This window comes from Dromiciops gliroides, chromosome 5 (genome assembly GCF_019393635.1).
Source record: "Dromiciops gliroides isolate mDroGli1 chromosome 5, mDroGli1.pri, whole genome shotgun sequence".
Classification (NCBI taxonomy): domain Eukaryota; kingdom Metazoa; phylum Chordata; class Mammalia; order Microbiotheria; family Microbiotheriidae; genus Dromiciops; species Dromiciops gliroides.
Genome location: NC_057865.1, coordinates 69579125 through 69606084, shown reverse-complemented (window position 1 = coordinate 69606084; position 26960 = coordinate 69579125). Strand labels below are relative to the sequence as shown.

Sequence of the window (26960 nt, the reverse complement as noted above, 5' to 3'; positions counted from 1 at the left end):
CAAATAAATCATTTGAACTTCATGTTTTCTCTGCTTTCTTGTTACCAGTGTGAAGGTGAGGAATTCCTAGGAGACCAAGATAATATGCCTTGCTAGAAAGAATGTCGATAACTTTTCTACAGTCTACTATATCCAATAATACAAGAAAGATGAAAATACAATCCTAAAGGGACCTGGCAGTAATAGAATTGATGTATGTATATGTGTGTATATGTTTATATTAGAATATGAAGCTCCAGGAAATAATAGGAGTTATTAATTATAGGTAGAGTCAAATAGCTAAAATCTAGCATTTATATAACACTTTACTCATATTGTCTCAGTTGATTCTCATAACAATTTTGTCAGGTTAAGAGAGATCAAGTTGCTTGCCGGGATCATGCAGCAAGATTCACACTCAGGTCTTCGTGACTCCAGGTTCATTCCTCTAACTAATAAACCACTGGGTCAAAAGGAAAATCTGGGTCAAGGAAGTAGGAATCAGATACAACCTTATATACTAGGATGGAGAAGGACCACCAAAAGAAAGGATAATGAAAGTGAATCCCACAAAGGGAAGGTTTTCTATCACACCCAAATTTCTGCTTTATTTAGTATATCTATTTTTAAAATTTAAATAGTACCATACATATAGTTATATCCATGAATAAAGGTCCAAGAGAAACTTAAGAGCAAAGAAGAATCATTCTTTTTTTTTTTTTTGGCCGGGCAATGGGGGTTAAGTGACTTGCCCAGGGTCACACAGCTAGTAAGTGTCAAGGGTCTGAGTCCGGATTTGAACTCAGGTCCTCCTGAATCCAGGGTTGGTGCTTTATCTACTTTGCCATCTAGCTGCCCCAGGATCATTCATTTTGAAAGCTGTTTGTGTGATAAGGTTGCTTTTAGCATTATTTTTGTAGAGAAACTATTTTATTTTCACATTTTGTTTTCTTTGTTGAAAAAACCTTTTGGATTTAATATACAATGGATACTCAAACATGACAGAATGATGCAACAGAAGAAACCATCACATGTGACTGGGTGGGGGTGCCACCATATTTTTAGACATGATCATGACTATACAATGACACTGCCAGCTCCAGATTTCATGATATTAAGGGGACAATCCCCAAAACGTAGTTTTTTGTTTGTTTTCTGTGGGGCAATGGGGGTTAAGTGACTTGCCCAGGGTCACACAGCTAGTAAGTGTCAAGTGTCTGAGGCCAGATTTGAACTCAGATACTCCTGAATCCAGGGCTGGTGCTTCATCCACTTCGCTACCTAGCTGCCCCCCAAAACGTAGTTTTACCTTGAATTTAAATCTCCTTCCCAGTGAAACTTTAAAACACAATTGGGAACATATAGTGAAATGAACTGTTTTGTGTTTTATCACCTCTCATTCTCCTTGTACACTCTTGGATGAAAGTGCAGATGACAGTAGATTGTTCACAGTAGAAGGCAAAGGGAAGAACAAAGATCCAGGTTCACTCACAACCCAGAAACTAGTCTCTGGATAATTGAGAGTGGACTTGATAGAAATATTCACTTGGAAATCTGGCTTGGAGCGTGGAGCTGACACTTTGTTCTTATGGAAAGTGTCATGGAACACTTAATGACTTCATTTCTCTATTTCTTAGAATGGTGCCTCTAGCAATGCTAAACAAGAGCATTGGTATTTTCCTGACTCACAGAGAAGGACCTGTGCCTCCTACTTAATCATCCGCATCACTTCCGGGAGAATTTAGATACTTTGTGGCATTAGTGAGGATTGAGACAATTGGTTATTACCATGCTGCCATGATTCTGTCAATAGATGAATGATAGTGTTCTGGAAAAGGTGGTATTTTATTTAATTTTAAAAAATCTCAACACCTCAGAGCACTGAAATTATCTGGGACCCATGTGAAAAACGAATAAAATAGAGCCTAACGTTACTCATTTCTTTCTCACATAGTAACTTGCTTTATAAAGGATGGCACTTGACCGTGATTAGTGATTGACAGTTTCACACTGCTGATAATAAGTATCTGTCAACTTGAGTAAGAGATTCCTAGGTAGACTCACAGATTATTGGAGCTGAAACGGGCTTTAGATCACTTATCCAAGTTGAATACCAAAGAGAAAGTGTTAAAAGATTTTAAGGTATGAAAAGTAGTCTCTGAGAAATGGAAATGGAATACTTTTGCCATTAACGAGTGACCTGCAGTTACTAGGCTGTTCTGCCTGTCTGGTTTTATGTCTATGGCATCCGGGAGGCGTTTCTGGATCTGTGTTGAAATGGGAGATTAAGAACTGTAATTGTGTCTAAGAGAGGGTTTGTCATCTGTACGGTGATGTTTTATCCCTCTTCTCCCCAGTTTCTACTGGCCAGGGTGGTAGGGAAGAAGCAATAGTGGTTTCTAGAATGGATGAGAGTGCTTGCCCACATTCCATACTTTTTATACTGTACATAAGAAAAGCTGTAGGACTGGATGATTAAAGACTGTGGGAGGGCTCAGAAAAGAGGGCAGATTTGTGGGTTAGCTCTACTCTCTGTGGTAAGGGAGATAAACAACCACCCCATTCAGATTCTCAGATCAGGGAAGTGGCTGAAAAAGTCAGATGCTGATCTGAACTCGAGAAAGGAGAAGTTTGTGGCATATGTTGGTGGAGGCAGGGTAGGGTCACTGGCTTTACACTGGAGGAAAAAAAATTGCTGTTGGGTTGACACAGGGCCTTGCACGTAAGTAAATATATAAGTTGGTGTTCAGCAAATGTTTGTTAAATGCCTAAATTGAATTGTTGGCAGGTGCTGGGTGGACCTGGCAAAATCAGGAGAAGGAAGCCTGGAAGAGGGAGGACAGAAAGAAGGAGAGAAGAAAGGAACAATATTGGAGTGGGGCAGTGATCATTAGATCAGAGCCAGCGAATTGCTGGCCCAGAAACTGTTCCCAAACAAATGGAAATTTTGCATATAACAGATGGACAAATTGGTATATTAGAAAAGTGCAAAGTAGATAAGAGTTAGGACATTCCAGACTTGTAATTTTGAAGGGATCAATAGGAAAGACAAACCTTAAAATAATAAGATTGGTTATATATGAGGAAGAGGTTATTCTGTGGTGAAATACCAAAACCAGCACTTAGAATAATTGTATTCTTTCAGAGGAAGTCAGTCAGAGCCTTTTTTTTTTTTAATTTGAAGAGCAAAGTTATATTTATATAGTGATCTTGTCCGTGTAGAAATGTATTTCTTTCTACTCCCCTTCACATGTGGGAAGCTATGTACTTAGTTATGGAGGGAAATGAGCTGCCTTGCATACATATGCTTACCTCAGTTCTCATCTGTCCCCCTCTCCTCCCACTTACTGCTGGCTGGGGATACTTGTAACAGCTGCACTTTGCAAATTAATATAAAGATTCACCACCAAACATAAATCTCTAATCTAAGCATAGTGCTTCTATACAAACACTATTCCCATTCTTTGTCCAAATTATTGCCCAGAGTGGTTTATAAATGAATCAGGCTTCCTTTTAATTGGGGATGAACGATCCTAAAATTAAATGCTTAGTATTTCTTATTCCCTTCCCTTTTCTTTTCTATTTGAGGTATTAAAAAAAACACACACACAACAACAATCTTTCCCCCCCCTGTGTTCAGCAAGGTCTGCTAAGACATCTGTTAGAGATATCCACATGCATCTGTTTATCTCTCCTGGTTAGATGCCATCCCTGTTATCTACAGATAAAACACCATCTATTTCTTGTTTTCAAAAGGAAAAAAAAATCACTTCTACATGGCTTCTTCTTTAGACTGTTAATAATTTAAAAAGCTAAGATCATATTATATCTTTCTATATTCTTAAGCTACATAAATTAGGTATTTTTGTAATTTGTATTTTTTATGTATTCATTATGAAATATTTAATTTTGGAAACTTTAAAACCATGCTTTGGCCATTTCCAATCCCCTTGAGGAATTTTACTGTAAAACTCTGGCTACTCAGAACCACTCAAGAATGTCTTTCTAGGTAACTGAGTTTTCTGAATTGCCATAGGTTTGTTTACATTTATCAGACTTCAAAATGCATTTTATTTTGATACTGTTGAATGGAAATGCTCTTTCCTAATTTCTTCAACAGAGAATACTAAACTGAAGCTTTTTCTTGATGATGCTGTGTTCTAAATATCCATTAGTATACTATGTGCTATGTAATACACTGAAACAAATTCTCTTGAAATCTATAGGGCTCTTGGCCCCTTCATCAAATGGCCTAAGATTGCTGTGGTTTTCTTTAAAAACCAAAAACCAGGGGCAGCTAGGTGGCGCAGTGGATAGAGCACCGGCCCTGGAGTCAGGAGGACCTGAGTTCAAATCCGGCCTCAGACACTTGACACTTACTAGCTGTGTGACCCTGGGCAAGTCACTTAACCCTAATTGCCTCACTAAAAAAAAAAAAAAAGTGATAAAAAAACCCAAAACCTTCTTTGTCTGCTTTTCATTTTTCTTTCTTTATTAATGTCAAAATCTCAGCTCTAGCTTCTTGCTGTAGATATGGTAGGTTCGCTTAGCAGTTTTCTCTTCTAATTTTCCATTTCCAATCTGTGTTCGGGTCTCACCTCTGACATACTTATGGCCTATGAGACCCTGGAAAAGTCAAGGACCTGGGCAATTCTTTAGGACTTGCAAGATGCAGAATGGTTGCCAAAATGCATTGGTAGGAAGAGTTTCACACACTGAGCTAGACCAAAAACAATAAAAAAAATCTGTTGTAGCCTAGGAAATCAGTAATACTAAATAATAATACCTATCATTCATATGTCACTTTAAAGTTTGCAAAGTACTTTGCAAATGCTATCTCTTCTGGTCCTCACAACAACCGTGGGAAGTAGGTGTTAGGATTAGCAACCCCATTTTACAGATTAGGAAAGTGAGTCAGGCAGAGGTTAAGTGTTTTTCCCCGAGTGACGTAGCTAGAGTCTGAGATTGGATTTAAAGTCAGCACTTCCTGACTCACAAGTCCAATGCTCTATACATTGTACCCCTGAGCTTGCTACTTCTAGACTGCTATAACTGTCTAAAATATGAGCGGAAAGGCTTAGAGATAGGGCCCAATTTGCTAGGCAGCTAGGTGATGCAGTGGTCTCCAGCACTTACTGGCTGTGTGACCCTGGCCAAGTCACTTAATTGTTGTTTGTCTCAGTTTCTTCATCTGTAAAATGGGGATCACAATCGCATCTACCTTGCAGGGTTATTGAGAGGAGCAAATGAGATACTATTTGTAAAGCACTTGGTCCACAGCAGATGCTTGGTAAGTGCTTGTTCTCTTCCTTTCCCTCCCATGAATAAAGGGCACAAGCTTTAATGCTGGGACTTTGTGACATCTACTTGGGTGACTCAGAAGCCTTTTTATTTATCTACCTATTCATCTTGTTTATTCTAATATAGTAATACAAATTTTTATATTATTATATTGTATTCGTCCATCCATTTATTTAAATTATGTTTTCATTCATTCATTCATTCATTCATTCATTCATTCATTCATTCAATTGTTTTGAATGAGGCTGCTAAAGAGCTGAATTCCATATAGGTAAGGTATTATTATGTGTGTACTGTGGCTATTATTACCATATTCAAATTAGCAGTGGGGAGCAAACAAGACTGCCGCAGGGACATCAGGGGTTAATTGGGCATGTTTTAATACCCCAACATTTTTGACACCCGCTGACATAATTATTGTCACTGGTTAGTGTTTATATAACTCTTTATGAGCTAAATTTTCACCTCTGTGCACAAGAGCACAAGTGAACACACCCTTACTGAGGAGGAGACTGAGGAAACCTCTTTGCACTCTCTTCTAAAGCCAGCTCACTCTCTACTGGGGAGGTGACCGGGCATCATGTGCAATTGCTCCATTTCGGTTGGTCTTTCATTCATTTTTATGTATGGGTGAGGAGGAAAGTCTTAGAAGTTTTACATTGAGGATGTGGATATTTCCAGCAAGTTTTAGTGCTATATTAATTCTGATACCTAGGGAGCTTATACATGTTGTGAAGTATAAGTATGCCAGAATAACATGTTATGATTAGTCATGGAGTATTTGGTAACTTAGTTATTTCCTTGGTACCTATATTAGAGCTGAAGCCATATTCGAATAATCTAATTTAGGGAACCGAGGCCCAGAGGTATTAAAATCACGACTTGCTCAAGTGGCAGAGCTGGGATTAGAATTTAGAATTTGGGTCTCTTCACTGCCAACTTTTTTCTAGATATCATGGATAAGTACCTTATTTAAATAGAAAACTTTGAAATGAACTAGAGGGCATGGCTAATTGAAGGGGTATAAAATTAACTAAATATGGATTTAATGTTTAAATTACCTAATTTACCATGAAGTCAGATCCATCCCAGCACCGGCTATTCTTACTATTTCTCTGATATGGAATGTGTCTCTTCTCTCTGGGCCTCAGGATTCTGGACCCATTCAATGTGAGCATTGAATTAGATGATCCCTAATGTTTCTGTGAGTTTTAAACACTACTTATTAACTGCTCAATGGCCACTTTATTTCATGTTAGGTATGGCTTAGCCACGTGACTAGGGAAATGCTTAGATGGCAATTTTGTTATAATGATGTGTTAGTGTTATTATTATTTATTGTGTTATAATCTCCTTATACTTCTATCTATCTTTAAGAGTCTGTAACTGATGAAACCAATGACATGATTTAGGACAGCAGAAATAATCATACGGAATGACAAAATAGAAGGTACTATGTAAATTACTATTATTGTGAGTCTATGATTATAATTCAGTTTGAGATTTCTGGAAATCAAGCCTGCAAATAAATGTAGCAAGCTTGCAAAGCATCTATTGTGTCAGGCAAAATTGTTTACAGAGCATCTGTGCAGCATGTGTAAGCAGGAGGTAATTGCCATTACAAAGCAAGTGAACAGAAACACAGAGGGATGAACACATGCCTTCAGTGTTTTTCTAACATTCTTTTTTTTTTTTTTTTTTTTTTTTTTTGCAGGGCAATGGGGATTAAGTGACTTGCCCAGGGTCACACAGCTAGTAAGTGTCAAGTGTCTAAGGCTGGATTTGAACTCAGGTACTCCTGATTCCAGGGCCCGTGCTCTATCCACTGGGCCACCTAGCTGCCCCCCAGTGTTTTTCTAAATGTGCTTTTCTTGGCCTTGGTCAGGAGAGAACCAAAAAAAAAAGTCCATGATTTTCTAATTTTCTTTTAACACTGATCCAAGACTTCCAACTTTTGTCTTGTTTGTTACTAAAGTTAAACTGCAGTTGAATGAAAATAGAATGCAAATCCACATAGGTTTACAACATTTCTGTATTAAGCTTCAAAGAAAAAGCAGCAGTAGAATCTTTCACATCAATTATGAAAATAATGAGAGAATCTTTTTCAGTAATAAACAAAGATCACAACTATTTAGGTTAATTGATCTGTCTACTATCTAGTCTAATCTGGTAAAACTTTTGTTACCAAATAATGGCATGTTTCATTTTGTACTAGTTTTATGTGGTTAGAAAAGTTATCTGCTTAGTAAATTATTAGGATGGAAGTGAAGCAAATTTAGCCTGTAACAGTTAAGAATTCTAGAGGCTGATGTTGTTTAAACAAGAAGCCTGTTAAATTATAATGGGACTCAAAATGATATGGTGAGATTTTTAGTGTAGGCACCAGACATATGCTGCCTAGTGCTATTTTAAAATGAACTAGAGACAACATTGAAAATGATGTCAGTGTCCTTTCCTCCCCTCCCCCCCATCTCTTTTTGGGTAGTAGTCATTGCATGGTAGCTTCAGTGGTATCACCGAAGATTATGCTGTATGTATATGTGTGTGTATAAATGTATGTACGTACATACATACATACATACATACACACCCCCTTCCATAAAATGTAAGCCAGAACCTAGAGAGCAGAGACTACTTCACTTGTCTTTCCACCACCTCAAACAGTACCTGGCACACCATAAGTGCTTGTTGATTGATTGCCAAAGTGGAAGTAGAGTTAGACTAGGCAACAGTTTATGTGTGTGTGAGTGCATGCATTCAAAGTGTTTTGTATATCTTCCACTGAAATTAAACATGCCTAAAATTACACATCAGGAACAGGGAAAATGCTATTATCAACACATTTCCACCAAGACATGATTACTGTTTTGGACTATGTCCTTGCTTTGGTGTTTGCAGAAGAGAGTCTTCTGAGGGAATCCTAAGGAAGGTAGAAAAAAGAAAAAGGAAGAATAAAACAGTCTTGTTCTGTATGCTGAGCAACATCACTGAAAAGAGAACAGAAGAGTATCAGTGAAAGAAAATAAGCAGAAGGGAAGAAGGAAATGAGCTGGTACAATGATAAAGAGATATTGTTAGTATATTCATATGTTTATTTGTATTTGCTTGTCCGGATGGATGCTTTTCTTTCTACAAGAAAGACTGCTTCAAACAACTCATCAAAGTTCATTTAATACTTGGTGTCTGTCCTCCACCACAGTCACCTTTGAATGCCTCCTTGTCACTATGGGTTCTTGAAGAGTACACCACTGGAGCCCAAATTGTGGAAAGTACAAGATGACCTTAGATTTAAAGGTGGAAGGCACCTTAGAGGCCAACCAGTCCAACTGATTCATTTTGCATGTGAGGGAACCAGAGCCCAGAGGTGAAATGCCTTGCCTCAGGTCATACAGGTAGTAAGTAGCAAGATCTAACCTCTCACCTCTGACCCAATATCTAGTGTTGTTTCCATTATACCCATTTGGAAAGCCTCCTGTCATGGTCCTAGTGATGGACTACAAGTCTCTTGTCTGACAACTGGCAGAGTGAAGTTCTGGGAAGGTTATTACTAGGCAGGCAGTTTTTATAAAAACAGTAATTTCCAAAGACCATTGCCTAAATTGTAGTTCTCTCTCCCTTTCTCTCCTCTTTCTTTCTCCCTCCTCTCTATCTCTGATTCATTCTCTAACAAACACGCAAATATACATGATCCACCTAATTTCAAAGCACATGACTTCAATTAAGAGGACAATTTCTTTTTCCAAACTGAATAATAAAAAGGGGAGTTCCCCCTCCCCCCATCAGTGGAGGTAAATACTGAAGAAATCAGAGATCTTTCAAATATTGATACTTAGTTCCTAGGAAGGGGCAGGAAAGTGTAGTTATTATCTTGTTGCCCCCTTCAGATCCTGGTTCTTTAATTACTTTTAAGAACAATCAAGGTGAAGGAAGAAAGACAGGCAGAACCCCAACATGTCATTCATTTGGTCAAGGTCAAGGTTATTCTATCATAGACTCCTTCCCCAGAAAATATCCACTTGACTTACCATGAAAAGAATACCAAATCCACCAAGAGTATAATTTTCTGGCATTAACATTACACTTATTTTAAAACTGCCCTCTATTGTTCTTCTTGCACGTTGTGCCCAGGTGGAGGACTACCTTTGCCTACTCTCTTTTGCCCATCTTTGCTTAAAAACTAATAGCTTAAAAGAAAAAACAAAACAAAAACCAAAAAACTAATAGCTTAGGGGCAGCTAGGTGGTGAAGTGGATAGAGCACTGGCCCTGGATTCAGGAGGACCTGAGTTCAAATCCGGCCCCAGACACTTGACAATTACTAGCTGTGTGACCCTGGGCAAGTCACTTAACCCCAATTGCCTCACCAAACAACAACAAAACCCCAAAACACAACTAATAGCTTAAAACTGCACTAGCACTTTAGGGACGATCCCTCCTCATCTCCATATTCTGGCTTCCCTGAAGTCCCAATTAAATGCCACCTCCTCCAGGAAGCCTTTTCTCATGCCCCCCCCACCTTCCCCTTATTCTAGTGCTTTTCCTAGGTTGGATTATCTCTGTATACCTGGATATATATCATGTAGCTAGCTCGTACAGAGTTGTTTGCACGTTGTCACTCTCATTAAACCGGAGGCTCCTTGAGAACATAGACTGTCTTTTGCCTGTCTGTATCCCCAGCCTGGCACATAGTGGGCACCTTTAGTAAGTGTTTCTTCTCTAACTGCAGTAGGGGGTACAGTCGAGCAACAGGCCCCTCAGCAGACTGCTGAAAGGCTTTCTGGCCGTTTCTGTTCCACCCAACTCAACTTTTAAACTAGTTATCCGGTCCTAATGCTCCGCACAGACCTGCCCCCCCACCGCCGGCCCCATGAGCATCCCGCATTAGCTCCAGCTCCCGGGTGCCGTGCCTTTGCACTTCAAGCCTGAGTTAGCTCGTTATTGCTGACTGGGTGACAGTGTCTGTGCATGCCCACGGCTTCCCGCGGCATGTGGGAAGATGCACTTGGCCGGGCTAAGAGCCCCAATTAGTCTGGAGTGTTTTCCCGGTGCACCCCCCCCCCACCCCCGCCAGGTCTCCCGTCCCCGGCTCAGTCTCTCGCTCTCGTTACAACGTTGCACGTCGGGGGACCCCGCCCTTTTTTTTGCGCCCCCCTCTCACGCCGGGTGACCCCTTCAGCCCTGCCCCACCCCGGCGCTCCCTCCCCCCCGGCCCCGGCCTCCCAAAGTGCTGGGCACACACATTCCGGACTCCGGCCCGCCCCGCCCCTCACTTCGGCCCCGCCCCCTCTCGTGGCCCCGCCCCCGCGGTGGGGCACGAGGCGGCCACCGCCTCTACTCCGTGCGCCCCGCCCCCCGCCCCCGGGCACCGCGGGCAGGCTCACGTGACCCTCCCCTCCACTTCCCCTCTCCGCTCCCTCTCTCCCGCCCCCCGCGCGCGCGCCGGGCCCCGGGCCCCCTCCTCTGCCCGCCCCGCCCCCGCGTCAGCGCGCACTCCCGACGTGCCCTGGAACTTACCCTCCCTCCGAGGCAGAGCCCGGGGACGCCGCTGGGCTCCGGGCGCCGCCGCCGCCGTGTTTACTCTCCAGCCGTCCGGCTCTCGCTGCCGTCGGTAAGAGAAGGGGCAAGGGCGCGAGGATGGCACGGACGGGACAAAGGGGGTCGGCCGGGGGGCGCTGGGGCGGCGGCGGGCAGAGGAGGGGGGTGCATGACAGGGGGCGTTCGGGGTGTACGTGGGGGGGTGGCGGCGGTCCCGCGCTCCGGGCGGGGGAGGGGGCCGTGGTCTTCCCATTGGCCCGCCCTGGGTTTAAATGGCTCGAAGTTGTGGCTCCCTCCTTCTCCTCCTCCTCCTCCTCTTCTTCCTCCTCCTCCCCCTCCCCCCACCCCGGTTCCCTGACTTCCTGTGTGAGAGAGGGCAGCGCCCGCCCCGCCCCCCGGGAGTGAACGAGCGAGTGTGTGTGTGCAAGGACGTGTAAGCCCGGGCGTGTGAGTGTGTGCTCGGAGGGCCGCGGCCCACCCCGGGCACCTCCAGCCCACCTTGGGAGGGAGAGGAGGAGGAGGGGCCCGGGCCCCCCGCCCGCCGCCCTCTCACGACCCCCTCCGGAGGAGGAGCCGCACCTGCGGCCGGACGAGTCCCCCCACCCCCCTGCACCCGGGGCTGCCCTTCTCCCGTCCCGAGGCAGGTGACAGCGGCAGGAGAGGGCGGGAGGGCCGGCACCGCCTGGGAGCCCCTTCCAAACCCCGCTTCGGCCCCGGGAGGGTCCCCCCGAGATCTCCGGAGCCAGCGGGCTGAAGGGGCGGGGGTCTTTTCACGGCCGCCTGGGGACCACGGCCCTGGGTTCGGCCCCTGGACGGACGGAGAGCCCGGGCTCTTCCTTCCCACCCGCCGTGCCGGGCTTGGCGCTGGGCTGCGAAGGGCACGCCTCATGCAATGCCTCGCCGGCCTTGATGCAGGGGCCCTCTGGGCCCCTCCGCTCGTCCTCTCCTCACACAGGGAGACGGAATCTGTCTCGGGCATTTTTACCTTGACCTAGGCTTGACCTTTAGAAGTTACTCCTTGGAATTACCGAGTAAAGCGGATTCACAGGAACTCGCAGGGAGGTGGTTTCTTGTGGTCTCGGCAAAGATGTTGGGGACCTTTAGCGGGATAGACCGCGCAGTTGTGGGGTGCTGTTAGGCCAGCCAGCCCTGGATCGTGGAAGGGATCATGGAGACACCTGTCTGGGGGTGCGGAGCCTGCGAGGCTGGTCCGGGTCTAATGAGGCTTCAGATGTCCCCCCCCCCCCCTTCTGTTGGTCTGACGAAGCAGAGGCTTTGGAAGGTTCTGCACAGCAGCACTGTCTCCTTATATGCTCTCCCCCCTTACGCGCACTTGAACAACTTTCAGATGGGTGTGAAAGTCTCATTTGTTGATTGAGGATTACCTATAACCTAATCACACTGTAGAAGTGGAGACCAGAGAGAGGGAGAGGGAGAGGGAGAGGGAGAGGAAGTGGAAGTAGTCAGGTGTTTGTTTTGGTTCCTTTGCAAGCTGCCAACTCTGCAAGCTGAAATATTTCAGTTTTTATCTTGATTTTCCGATATACCAACATGAATGATAATAGAGGACTTTAGTAGGGATGTAATGTTTGTGGTCTGAGATCAGCCTTGTGGCACAATGAATAGGGCTTGGGGTCAGGAGGACCTGAGATCAAATTCTACCTTGGTCACTTTGGTAGCTGTAGGAACCTAGACAAATCATTTAACTTCCCTCAGCCTCCTCATCTGTAAAACGGGGGTAATAGCACCAAATTTTGGGGATCAAATGAGTTAACATATGTAAGGTGCTTTGCAGATTATAGCCTTTTAGATGGACATGGTTGATTCTTAAAAATAATGGCTTTGAAACAATTTTGCACATGTTAAATCTTACATAGATATTTTTGGTAAGCAGCCATAGCAAAAAGTACAATGTTGTGTTATTCCAAGCACTAGAAACTTGGTCGAGTTAACTTGTAGAAGTTAATCACTGTTTGGCAAGACTGATTCTTTGTTATTTCTGCTTTTGTATAGGGTAGTGTTGGGTTATATAGTTTGAGGATTGAGGCATTGAACTGAGGTAATCTTTTCAAGGCAGTTAAGATGCTCAGTTGAATAGAGTGCTGGGCCTGGAGTCAGGAAGACCTGAGTTCAGATTTGCCTTAGACACTAGTGTGTGATCCTGGGCAACACATTTAACCTCTGTTTGCCTTAATCCACTGGAGAAGCAAATGGCAAACTGTTCCAGGATCTTGGCCAAGGAAACCCCATGGACAGTATGGTCCACAGAGCCATGAAGAATTGGACATGACTAAACAGATTTTTTCACAGATTCCATGTGCTTTGAGGCTGTCTAGCTTCAGAGAATGAGGTTGGGGGTGGGGTAGGGAACACATTTGCTGGATCAGAGAAATTTAAAAATGGAACCTCAATATTTGTCAGCATAAATAATTTGTTGGAAGCAGTCATATAATTCAACCATACTATTAAACAGCTTTTTTGAGGAAGAAAAATGTGATCATTAATATAGGATTAGAAACAGGGATATACACTTTCTTTTAGCCTTTGTGACCTTATTATAATAAAACCTCAGCTTGTGGTACAGTGGGTGTTGCTCTCCATTTCCTCCCCCCAAGATTCTAGCCCAGTGATGTCTTCTGTGTTTCTGCCTAGGTTAGTGTAGTCAGGTTGCTCTTCTTTGCTGTGAGTCTCTCTTCACTGTAGCCTTACCTCGAATCATTCTTGCTGGTCTCTACTGTCCTATTTCTTCTGGAGCTCCATCCTTTCCTCTTGTGGTTTGTTCTTTCCTCATCTTTTAGTGTATGCTTTTGCCACTTCTGATCTCTCCATTTGTATCCTGCCCTTCCATTGCTGTTTGTCTTTACTGCCACCTATTCTGCCATCAGATGGTCTGCTGTTTGCCGGCCCAGGAACCTCTTCCAATTGTTGCTGCTTCCCACACACAGGCTGCTAAAGCCTTACTGCTGAATTCTACTGATTTCTTTTACCTCTTCTTTCTGCCTTTTTCCCTTTTCACTCCTGCTCTCCTTATTTAGTCTTTTAAAAATGACAATCATTTTATGGGAAAAAAACTTCAAAATGTGTTAACTTTTTTGCTTGCTCAGATTTTAGTGAACATAATCTTTCATTAAAATAATTATTGTGGTTTTTTTGTTTTGTTTAATGTCACTTGCATTTCCCAATATATTCCTACCCACTGTTCCTGAGAGCCATCCCTTGTAACAAAGAATTCTCTTATAATAAAAAATAAAAAGGGAAAAACAATTCAGTTAAGATTAACCAACAAGTCTGATACTTTCCATGTCCATTATCCTCCCGTTTCTTTGAAGAAGGGGTGGAAGTACTTCCTCGGTCAATGATAAGTCTAGCAATTATTCATATTTACTCATCTCTCTATTTATTTAATTATTTTTGAGGCTGTGTCTCCCTCTCTCCTCCTGTCTGGAAATTTCAGAACTGATTGGCATTGAAGCTTTGATCTACTCCATTTTTTTGGACTCTGCTCTAGGGGGTTCACTTATTGGTGCTGAATTTAGTGATTGGTTTTATCCCTCCTGCAGGTCAGAACTCAGCTTGAGCTATCTATCTATATACCAGCCTCAAGTTTCCCCAGCAGAGCAGGGACTACAGAGTTCTGTGCCACTACATTGGACCCCTAGCAATAAATTAACCTTTTCTTTTAACTTCCAGTGCGACAGCTGAGACACAGTATAAAGTTTATTGGATCATTAATTTCAATAAACATTCATTGGTAATGATAATAGTTTATATAGCACTATAAGATTTACAAAGTGCTTTCCTTAAACTCTTATGAGATAGAGAGCTTGAGTCTTATCATTTTACAGATGTGGAAAGAGGTACAAAATGTGAGTTGTTGGGGGTGCCGTAGCTAATAAGTGTTAGAACTGTAAGCCAAATCCAGGTGTTCTGACGTTCAAGATCAGTATTCTACCCTCTCTTGTCTATCTCTGTGATAGTCTGGGTCCTTGGTGCATAGACCAATGCAGATGATTTTCTGTTACTATTGGAATGAAGCAGGCTTGTGTAATAGGTTCACTTTTATTTAGTTTATTTTATGTTAGCTTATTTGACATGGTAGATTATGAACAAGCTTTCAACTCAATAAAGTGTAAGCATAAAGAATAGTGGAGCCTTGTACTCCTCAAGCTGTTTTGGCAGCACAGTACATAGTCATTATAACTTATAAGAGACTGTGGACGTCTTAGCCAATTCATTTCAACAAGACAGCCATATTGATTGAGAAGTTCCAAAAACAAAAGGGATATACACAGCTAAAGATCTTTTTTGGCTATATGAGGAGAAAGCTCAATATCTCTAGCCTATGTCATGCTTCTCACTCTCCACACACACTCACCTTCTCCCCAGCATATTTGTGGAACCTGACAGATCAAATGTGGTGGTAATTATCATAGAGTTCCAAGCTAAAGGGTCCTTATAATGGTATCATGCCTAACATGGACTACTTGTGCCTAACCTGTGGTATAGCCTTTCTAGTTCATATTGGTCTGATTGATCAGCCACAGTTGGATGTACTATACATTAACCCTGACACTGTGATGTAAGTTCAGTCCTCTTCGATTATGAAGGACAGCAACGAATGCCCAATATCATCTCCTACCTTTCTGCCAAAGAAAGGCAAACAACAGTCTGTTCTCATGGAGCTCATAGTCTATAATGGGGGCAACAAATGTAAACAACTATGTACAAACAAAATATAGACAGGATAAATTGAACATAATCAAGAGAGGGAAGACGGTAGTATTAAGGAGGATCAGGAAAAGCTTCTTGTGGAAGGTATACTTTCCAGTGGGACTAGAAGAAAGCTAGGAAGGCTAGGAAATGGAGGTAAGGAGGGAGAGCCTTTCAGGCAGGGGACAGCTAAAGTGTCATGTTGGAGCCTGTGGGAAGAGTATGGTGTAAGAAGACTGGAGGAGTAGGATGGGTCCAGGTTATGAAGAGCTCTGAATGCCAGATTTTATATTTGATCCCAGAGGGAGGGAGGTGATGGGGAGACAGAGTTGATCGAATAATGGGGTGACGTGGTCAGACCTGTGCTTTAGGAAGATCAGTTTGACAGTTGAGTGGAGGATGAACTGAAGCAGGAAGACATTTGTGGCAGGGAAATAATAGCTAACATTTATATAGTACTTAGTACATGCCAGACACTGTGCTAAGTGCTTTACAATTGTTATTTGATGGAAGGTAGGTGCTATTATTATCCTGATTTTATGGATGAGTAAACAGGCTGACAGAGAGGAGGTGACTTGCTCAGGGTCACACAGCTAGAAGACTGGCAACAGTGCAGTATGAGGTGATGAGGACCCGCACCAAGGTGGTGGCAGTGTCAGAGGAGAGCAGATATGTAAGCGATGTTATGGAATTCGAATGAACAGTTTTGGAAATTAATTAATTGGAGGTTGGAGGGGGGTTGGTGAGAGAGAATAAGGAGTCGAGGGTTTGGGGCTAGATTGGGAGATTGGGTGACTTGGAGGTTGGCAGTGCCCTGGACAACAATAGGAAAATGAGGAAAAGGACAGGGCTTGAGAGGAAAGATAAGAATTTAGTTTAGTGTTTATTAAATAAACATGCATGTATTGAAATTTAGGGTGGTAGCTTGTATTATGTAAGAATATCACTACGTATGTATATATACACACATGTATGTGAGTGTATATACACACACACAATCTGATCTCAATGCAATATTCAAAAATAAAGATCTTGGAGAATATTCTGGATAAATAATAGATTTAACTTGTGTTAAAATAGTTGACACAATCTGGCTTATGTTATGGAATATTAATTTGGTAATTCTGCGGAGGAAGGATTGGAGACTAGAAGCAGAGGAGATCAGTTGGAATTATGCCCAAAAGGCTATAAAGCTGTGCATACCCTTTGACCCAGCAATACCACTTTTGGGTCTATTTCCCAAAGAGATCATAAAAAAGGGAAAAGGACCCACATGTACAAAAATATTTATAGCTGCTCTTTTTGTGGTGGCAAGGAATTGGAAATTGAGGGGTTGCCCATCAATTGGGGAATGGCTGAACAGGTTGTGATATATGAATGTAATGGAATTCTACTGTGCTGTAAGAAACAATGAGCAAGGGGCAGCTAGGTGGCACAGTGCATAGAGCACTGGCCCTGGATTCAGTAGTACCTGAGTTCAAATCCGGCCTCAGACGCTAAACAGTTACTAGCTGTGTGACCCTGGGCGAGTCACTTAACCCCAATTGCCCTAAAACCCCCCCCCCCCAAAAAAAAAAAAGAAAAGAAACAATGAGCAGCAGGAGTTCAGAGAAACCTGGAAGGACTTGCATGAACTGATGATGAGTGAGATGAGCAGAACAAGAAGAACATTGTACACAGTATCATCAACATTATGTGTTGATCAACTGTGATAGATGAGATTCTTCTCACCAATACAACAGTAGAAGAAAGTTCCAAAGGACTCATGATGGCAAAGGCTCTCCAAATCCAGGAAGGCGTTCTCTGAAAGCCTTCACAGTTTGACTGATCTTTTCATCCAGGCTGATTTCACATTACTTCTCTTTGTGAATTCTTTGTTCCAGCCAAGCTGCCCTACTTTGTGTTTCCTATGTAAGACATCCGATATTCTTAGTGCCATGCCTAGCCTGTCATCTTTTTTCACCTCTGGTTCTTACCAATCAGCCAATAAGCATTTTTTAGCACCTACTATGTCAGGCAGGGTGCTAAGCACTGAGGATACTAAAAAGGGCAAAATGTAGTTCCTGCTCCTGGAATATTTAGTTTCCTTCCTGCTCAAGGTGTTTCCTTTTTTTTAAAATTTAATTTTCTTTGTTCAGAATTTAATGACTACAAAAAAGACATTGTTTTGAACAGAACAGAAAAAAGAGGATTATATGTGAAAATGGGAATTTTTATTATATATTGCTTTAAACATGTATGTAACACATTTAACGTGTTACTTGCAAAGCCAACCTGCTTGTCTGTGTTTCTTTCTAAATTTGCTTTAGTTTTCTTTTGTACCTTTTACAGAAATAGTTCAGTGACTCTTTTCTTTCATTCCTTTTTATATGGCAACCCATGGCTAGTTCTTCTCTCTTCTCCTATTTAAAAAAAAAGGGGGGGGCAGCTAGGTGGCGCAGTGGATAAAGCACCGGCCCTGGATTCAGGAGGACCTGAGTTCAAATCCCGCCTCAGACACTTGACACATACTAGCTGTGTGACCCTGGGCAAGTCACTTAACCCCCATTGCCCAGCCCCCCTACAAAACAAAACAAAACAAAACCACTCACATTTTGTGAATTCCTTTACTCCTTGCAATTATTACTGCCTTCCATCTCCCCCCCCATCCCCCAATACTTGGTGTATATTTTGTATTAACTTACCTCTACCTGTGTTCTTAAGAGAGCGTAAGGTACTTGAGGGCAGGCAGGAAGTGTGGCACTTTTGCCCTGCATCTTCAGTGCTCTGCAGAGTGCACATGGACTCACTTGTTGCTTCGATGAACAATATGATGACTGATGAAGAGGATGCAAATGTAACAGATTCCTGGCCAACTTCAATTCTAAAATGATATATACCATGCACATTTTTACTCTTCAGTCTCCTTTTTAAAAAAATAGCCTTTTGCCTATTAATTTTCTCCCTGATAAACATAGGATGAAAAGTATGGAGAGTTTATGTGTTTGGTTGTTATAAATATTGGGGGGGGGGAAGCGGGTGTTCAGCCAAAGATATCTTTAGTGACCATCTTCTTGTACTCAAGATCTAGCTTTCTCTGACCAGTCTTTTGAACTTTCCCTTACCCTCAGATTCACTGCTTATGTTGGGAAAACAGAACCCTCCTTGTTCCTCATTGCCACTTCCAAGCTCTCTTTCTACCACCACCTTTCCTCCTTTGAGATTCATTCAGTCCATGTTTGTTAGCCAGTTGAGCTTTTGGTAGCTTTTCTCTGCTGGACCTCTAGGACGCTCTCTTTCTGTCTTAACTCCATGAGTTTAGTCCCTGACTCACAGGCTTTCCCCTCCTTCCCACATCTGATCCTCATACTAGAGGACTTCAGCATTTATAGTGACATTCTCTCCAACATCCTAACTTCTCAATTCCTCAATTTACTCATTCCAGTGACCGCCACAGTGAGACATAGAAATGTCAGTATCCTTCATGTTGTCATCACATGCTAATGGTCCACACTTCTATTCATGAGTTCTGAACTTCCTTTATTGGATGATAATCTGTTGTCACTCTGTTTCAATTTCTGCCTCACATAGCTTTAACCCTGTTTTTCATTCTTACCATGGCCTCTAGGCCTCTGGAGTGGGGAAAAAGAAAGCACAAGAAGTTGGGAACCCAGTTCTCTTTCACTGCCACCCTCACTCAGTCTGACACCTCTATTTACTCACATAGCCACCAGGCTAGTTCAGGTCCTTGTCACCTCATCTATATTATTATCTAGAAGCTTTTTTATTTTTTATTTTTTTAGTGAGGCAATTGGGGTTAAATGACTTGCCCAAGGTCACACAGCTAGTAAGTGTTAGGTGTCTGAACCGGATTTGAACTCAGGTACTCCTGATTCCAGGGCCGGTGCTCTATCCACTGTGCTAAGTAGCTGCCCCTATCTAGAAGCTTTTTAATTGATCATGTTTCTACTTCAAGACTGCCCAGTCTAATTCATCTTTCACTCAGCTGCCAAGATTTATTTTCTAAAGCATAGGTCTGGCCATGTCACCCCTCTATATAATAAACTCCAGTTTATTAACTCACTGTTATCATCAGAGTCAAAAATGAAGTTCTTTGTCATGTAAAGCTCTTTGCAACCAGGCCCCTTCCTATAGTTCCATTCTTTTTACACTTTAATTCTCTTTATGTACAGTTCACTCCAGTTCTCTCTCCTTCTTATCTCTGACTTGTTTCTCTGGCTTCTTTCAAAACTTAGCTCAAGGGGCAGCTAGGTGGTGCAGTGGATAGAGCACCAGTCCTGGAGTCAGGAGGACCTGAGTTCAAATCTGGCCTCACACCCTTGACACTTACTAGCTGTGTGACCCTGGGCAAGTCACTTTACCCCAGTTGCCTTACTAAAAACAAACAAAAACCCCCCCCAAAACTCAGCTCAAGTCCTACCTTCTATAAGAGGCCTTTTGTTTTTGTTGTTCATCATTGACAGCTGTATCTGCCTCTTTGTGACCCCATTTGGGGTTTTCTTGGCAGAGATACTGGAGTGGTTTGTCACTTCCTTCTATAGCTCATTTTACACATGAGGAACTGAGGCACATGGGGTGAAGTGACTTGCCCAGGGTCACACAGCTAGTAAGTGTCTGAGGTCAGATTTGAACTCAGGAAGATGAATCTTCCTGACTCCAGGTATGGCACTCTATCCACTGAGCCAATCCTTATAGCTGCCAGTATCTCCCTTTTCTAATCACTTCCATCTGCTTTGTATATATCTCCTACCTGGGGCAGTGGGTAGAGCGCTGGCCCTGAAGTTGGGAGGACCTGGGTTCAAATGATACCTCAGACACTTACTAGCTGTGTAACCCTGGGCAAGTCACTTGACTCCAATTGCCTTAAACATCCTGGGCCCTTTCCAGCGATACTGATGTTGTAGCTTGCCATCCTGATGTCATGGTCCTCTCAGAGAATGAAGGACAAACAACAACAACATCTAGTTATTTGCCCGTCGCATGCCCCCATCAGGGTTTTCCATGTAAGAAGCGCCTAATAAATGCTTTTCTGATTGGCTGAATTATTTATAAAGGATAAGCCTGGCATGAACAGGATTAAAAGGCACTTTAGGAAGCAAGGTGCCAGGAATGATCCTTTTTGCAGTGTGACAGGTGTGCAGTGCTTTGAGGATGGTGGTAACCAAATACAGACAATCTAGGTAGTTGTTTTGCAAAACATTATGATGGCATTGGGTTTTTTTGGACAGTTGTGAGTGTGGGAGATGAACATGAAGGTGGGTGTAGGAATGGGAGGTGGTGGTGAGTATGGGATATGTTTGGATATTGAAGGGAAATGTGATATTAGAAAGAAAAATACTGAGTCACTCTACTGGAAAACATTTGTGGCTGTGAGAGTATTAGTGCTCAGCATAATCTGAAAGAAGATTCTAGAACTAAAGCAAGAAGCAACAGTTTTATATATTTGATTCAATAAAAATTATCTTTTTTTTTTTTAACTGAAGAGGCAATGTAGCATAATGGATTGATATCTGGCCTCAGTACCAGGAAAATCTGACTTATACTTACTGGCTTTATGACTCTGGGCAAGTCACTTAACCTCTTGATGTTCTGGATAATCTCTAAGACTATACATTAGAGAAAAAGGGCCAACATGTACTGGTAGAAAGATTTCCTTATCCAGGAGTTCCATATATAAGTGAAGTCATTGGTCCAGCCCCTATCCCTAAAAATTATGATTATATGAGAACAGACAGAAGTTTTGTAAACACAAGCAATGTTGATGCCTTCCATGTTTAAGAAGGCCACAATCATTCTCTATACATTTTTTGGAACCCATTGTCTGTTACATTTTTGCTTTTTCTTCTGCTTCTTATCTAACTGTTCCTTTGATCTTTGTCACAACTTCTCAAGCCAAAACAATTGAGGCCTTAGTATCAATGATTCTCTTGTCCCTACCCATCAATATACTTCAAAAAATTCTGAAAATAGATGCAATATTCCACACCTGTAGACCTCTCACCTCTGCAAAGGAATAAAGATTGGGCATCTTCCCATATATGCTTTTTTTTGGGGGGGGGTAATGAGGGTTAAGTGACTTGCCCAGGGTCACACCACCTAGTAAGTGTCAAGTGCCTGAGGCTGGATTTGAACTTGGGTCCTCTTGAATCCAGGGCTGGTGCTTTTATCCACTGCACCACCTAGCTGCCCCCTCATATATCCTTTTGGAGACCATGATTATTCTTTGTATTTGTAGCATTAACTTTTTTTTTTAGCATTAACTTTTGATCAATTTGTGACTTACATTGTTTCTTTACATTGTTGTAATCACTGTGTATGTTTTTCCATGATTTTCTATATTCATCATCTTACAGTAATGTTCCTTTATGTTCATCTACCATAATTTGTTTAACTGTTCCCCAGTTGAAGGACATCTATTTTGTTTCCAGTTCTTTGCTGCTACAAAAAGAACAATAAGTATTTTGGCATGTATAGGAGATACCATTAATTCTTAAATATAAAACATTTGCTTAATGTTAAGGCAAATGGCAAGAATGATAATAACGTCACAGTTATTCAATATATGTCAGATACAGTAATAAAGCATCACAGCCCACATAAATATGTGTCATATCCTCCTGACAGTACACATAGTTTCTTTTTTTTCCTGGCAAAAAATGATTTAATTTTTGAAAACAAACACACGCATGGATTTCACACACATACACACACCTATTTTTCTTTTTCTTTTCTTTCTTTTTTTTAATTTTGCAGGGCAATGAGGGTTAAGTGACTTGCCCAGGATCATACAGCTAGTAGGTGTCAAGTGTCTGAAGTCGGATTTGAACTCAGGTCCTACTGAATCCAGGGCCTGTGCTTTATCCACTGCACCACCTAGCTGCCCCCCTATTTTTCTAGCAATCTAAAGATAAAAAATTAACCACAAAAAGGGAGCTTTCATAGAAATAGACATAGTTTTAGTGGGAGAGAATGGGAGCACACTTAGAGAAACCTAGCAGGGAGGCATTGAGATTGAAAGACCAATGTGCTCAGGGCAGCTCACCAGCACTGTTAGACTTTGATGTCCTTGTTGCCTTCAAGAACAATTTGGCCCATGTGAAGCTACTTTTCTGTTAGTTGCTTCCCTTCTGGTTCCCATTTCATCACAATCCAGATCACACAGGACCTGACAGTATCTGTTATGAACAAGAGGGGACTTAAAATCTAATATTCCAAAAGTCAAGAAATATGGACTTAGCACTGTAATTCATTCTACAGAACTCATTATAAACCTATGGTAGTGATGGGGGAAGGATCTGTAATGGAATAGAGGACATCAGTCATTTTTGATGAAATGTGCAGAGCTGAGCAGGAACTTTCAGATGTAAACAGAAGAGTCAAGAGAGGTGGCATGGTGGGTAATCTCTGTTATTGGGCACACTGTCGTTCTGTGCTGAGGATCTGAAGAGGGAAAGATGGTTACCTTAGGCACCATGGGATAGTGGAAAATGAGTCAGGACATTTTGGTTCAAATTTCTGATCTGACACTAAAGTATGTGACTTTGGGTCAGTCATTTAACCTCCCTCAAGCCTCAGTTTTCTCATCTGTAACATGTGGATGATAATAACACTGTCAACCTTCTAACAGTGTTGTAAATGTTTGTAAACAAGAAAGCCAAATATTGTTATTCAGTATTGGCCCTGAAGAAAGGGATCCCTTAGTACAAAGTGGCCCATGCCTTCATTATGTGAAAATGTGAAAGCCAAAGCTGAGTACACCCTGACCATGCAGGATAATGAAATCAGTGAGTCTAGCAAAATTATGACAAAATAGGCTTCTTGAGGGTAGGAGCTTTTGACTTTCTTCTGATCCCCAGAGCTTCTTTGTGCCTTGAATATAGTAAATACTAAATAAATACTTGTTGGCTAATTGATTTAAAGTGAAGAATATAATACATATAAGTCCCTTTACATTTGGAATTGGTTTCTACAATTTAAAAATCTCATTGTAAGTAGGCATCTTGTTTCCTGAGGTGAGGGGAAGATTGTGAGTTTTGTATATTAGCGTCAGACTTGGGGAGGTTGTTGATATGGGGGGAAAAGCCCAGTCTAGAACCAAGTAGAACCATGTGTTTTGTTTTCAAGATCAGGAAGGAAAGGAATAAGCATTTATTAGGTACCTGCTATGTGCCAGATATAGTACTAAGTCCTAGTATTCAATGTGAGGGACATGATGCAGTCCCTAGGAGTGTAGCTGTGTGCAAAATGAAGAGATGGCTGGCCTGGGTGCCTGCCTTAGGTTAACTAACCTTTGGGAAGGAAACTTCTGTATCATTAAGGACTTTGCTTAGATGATATCTCAGCTTCTTTTAAACTCCAAATTTCTGTGATTCTGTTACTTAGAACATTGTTTTCCCTTGCAATAGCTTGGGTGGAAAAAAGTAATGTGTTGCTAACAACAGCTAATAACTGAGCTCAAGATGAAAAGAAAGTTGCTGGTTCACACAAAACCTACTTGAACTTTTTCATCAGGACAAATATCCTTTTCTCACTATGCCTCAGGGATTTTTTTGCAGGGAGATGCCTGGGTCCTGAGGGTGGTGCATAAAGAAAAAATGATAGGACAAAACATTCTTTAATGTCATATTCTATTGTTCACCATAGAAATGTGAAAGAACTTATTCATTAATCAGTTCAGGAAAGCTATTTATGTCACGCAGAGATAGAGTTCTTCTATGTGTATCATGTCAAATTTTTTTTGTTTTTTTTTCGCTTGCACAGTTTGGTGTATGTAGACCAGTTAAGGGACAGCTAGGTGGTGTAGTGGATAGAATAGTGAGTCTAGAGTCAGGAATACTCATCTGGTTGAGTACAGATCCAGCCTCAGATACATACTAGCTATCTGACTCTGGGCAAGTCTTACTTTAACCCTGTTTGCTTCAGTGTCCTCATCTGTCAAATGAGCTGGAGAAGGAAATGGAAAACCACTCCAGTATTTTTGTCAAGAAAACCCCAGATTTGGGGGCAGCTAGATGGCGCAGTGGATAAAGCACCGGCCCTGGAGTCAGGAGTACCTGAGTTCAAATCCGGCCTCAGACACTTAACACTTACTAGCTGTGTGACCCTGGGCAAGTCACTTAACCCCAATTGCCTCACTAAAAAACAAAACAAAACACCCAGATGAGATGACAAAGAGTTGAACACGACAGAAATCATAGAACAGTAGCAGTTAAAGTCTTAGGAAACCAGGGAAGGGTCTCTGTGTATTCAGAGTTGAAGGTTGCAAGGCTGTGATCTAGGTTAGGGAATATATGCCAAATGCTTTCTGTGTATGGTCAGAATTGTAGAGTTGTTGACAAAAGTATTCAGGAGCATGGATGGATAGAGTAATGGTAATAGGCATTATTTTTGGAATAGATATGGGAAAAAACCCCATCAGTCAATTAAGAAAGAAATATAAATATGCAAGGTCAAAAGTTGTTTTCTGTTCTTAGCCTTTGTCTTTGGGCAAGTTACATATTTTCATTTCGGTTTCTTCATGAGTATCGTTTGTCAGTAGGAACATTAGGATTATAATCTCATATACTGTAGCTGCTTTACCCACTGGAAGAGCACAATATTTCTTTTTACAGATTCAGAACTTAATATCCTATATAGTATTTATTAAAATGCTTAGTGATCAGGTTAGATTAAAATCCCTGAGGGCATGTGGAAAAATTGGCATATTTTCAACAGTTTAAAAATTTGGCTTTTTTCCCATTTCTTTTACATGGTTAACATCATACAGTTAATGCTCTTGAAATCTTATTACTGATATCACTGTTAGACATAATAGTGAACAAATATGGGTTACTTTATGTCTTTTTGTATGTCAGTTGAGAAAGATGATGTGACTACAGTGATTAAATTGAGGTGGTGGATGAATGTGATGAAACAGAAAAATTTTTCTTAATGATTTTTATGCTTATGTTTATATAAGAGCTGGGTTGAAAATAGAATACTTAATGTGCAGTTCATATAAGTGATGTGAAAAGCAAGGCTTATTTTTAGTTTGAGAAAGCATATTCTTATCTCCCATTTTCCAGTTTTAGATGTTAAACTTATTTTTCTCTTATATGTTTAAATTCTTTCCCCCCCGTCTTTCTTATTCCAACTGGTTTATTGTACTCATCTCTTTTTCCCTCTAAGGCAAGTTCTTTTAAAAATCTCTGTGCCTTTCAATTTATTTATCTTAAAATTTTACTCATGTTTTTTAAGTTTAAACATCAATCCTAGAACTATATCTTCTGGAATTTATTATTGTTAATTGGTATCATTGGTAGTAATACTGTCACAACTATTACTAATAATAGTTCACAATTATATAATGATATACAGTTTATAAAGGGTTTCTCATACAACAATTCCCTCATGTAGGTAGTACAATTATCATCCTTTCTTTACAGATGAGGACATTGAGGCTCAGAGGGGTTTTGGTATGCCTAGAGTCATATAAACAAAAACCTTAAATGTTGGTAATGCTGACAAAACCTGAAATTCTGGCAGTAATTTAATATTTGTTCTAGAAGAGTCTGTTAGTTAGTTATTATTATTATTATTATTAGTCTGTTAGTTACTAATCTCCTAGAACACCTGAGTCACATGATTTAGATTTAACACAGAAGAGAATAACCCATCTAGGAGAAGGAATGTCACTTTGTGTACTAAACATACTGTGGTAATATATTTAATAATTAAAGTGTGGAAAGTTATTAATGGCCTTTCATTTTAATACTCAGGAAGCATTCTGGTTCTGATGTATTCATTCTGCATGTCTTTTTTTTTTAAGGGGCAGTGAGGGTTAAGTGACTTGCCCAGGGTCACACAGGTAGTAAGTGTCAAATGGCTGAGGCTGGATTTGAACTCAGGTCCTCCTGAATCCAAGGCCAGTGCTTTATCCACTGCGCCACCTAGCTGCCCAAATTTTTTTTTTAATTAAAAAAATTTTTTTTAGTGAGGCAATTGGGGTTAAGTGACTTGCCCAGGGTCACACAGCTAGTTAAGTGTTAAGTGTCTGAGGCCGGATTTGAATTCAGGTGCTCCTGACTCCAGGGTCGGTGCTCTATCCACCTAGCTGCCCCTCATTCTGCATGTCTTGATGCAAACTTGGGCAACAAGATTTTTATGCAAATGGCCTTGAGTACTTCTCAACATGTGTGTGTGTGTGTGTGTGTGTGGGGGCATTCTGGTAAATGTTTGACAACTGGCTCTTCAGGGGGAATGATGTACCCAAGACCCACTTTTAAGTTTAATTTTCATTTTTAACATTTTCTTCATTTAGACTTTTTAGATCTAGACAATCCACAAAACAATAAGTCAAGTGCTGATTTATAGTATTGGCTGGTTGAAGAAATGTAAATGTTCACACTGAAAATCAGTCTGCTGGAACCAGTTCTAGCTGGCTCTAGCAAACCCCTT

General features: G+C 41.4%; 1 protein-coding gene across 1 annotated transcript in view; it reads left to right on the top strand.

Annotated features, from left to right (window-relative positions):
* Nucleotides 1-10749: 10749 nt before the first annotated feature.
* ARHGAP12 (Rho GTPase activating protein 12) overlaps nt 10750-26960 on the top strand; it is a 131686-nt gene continuing 115475 nt past the window's right edge. Inside the window, 1 exon segment of the mRNA XM_043967221.1 lies at nt 10750-10887. The gene's annotated coding sequence lies outside the window, so the exon portion shown is untranslated.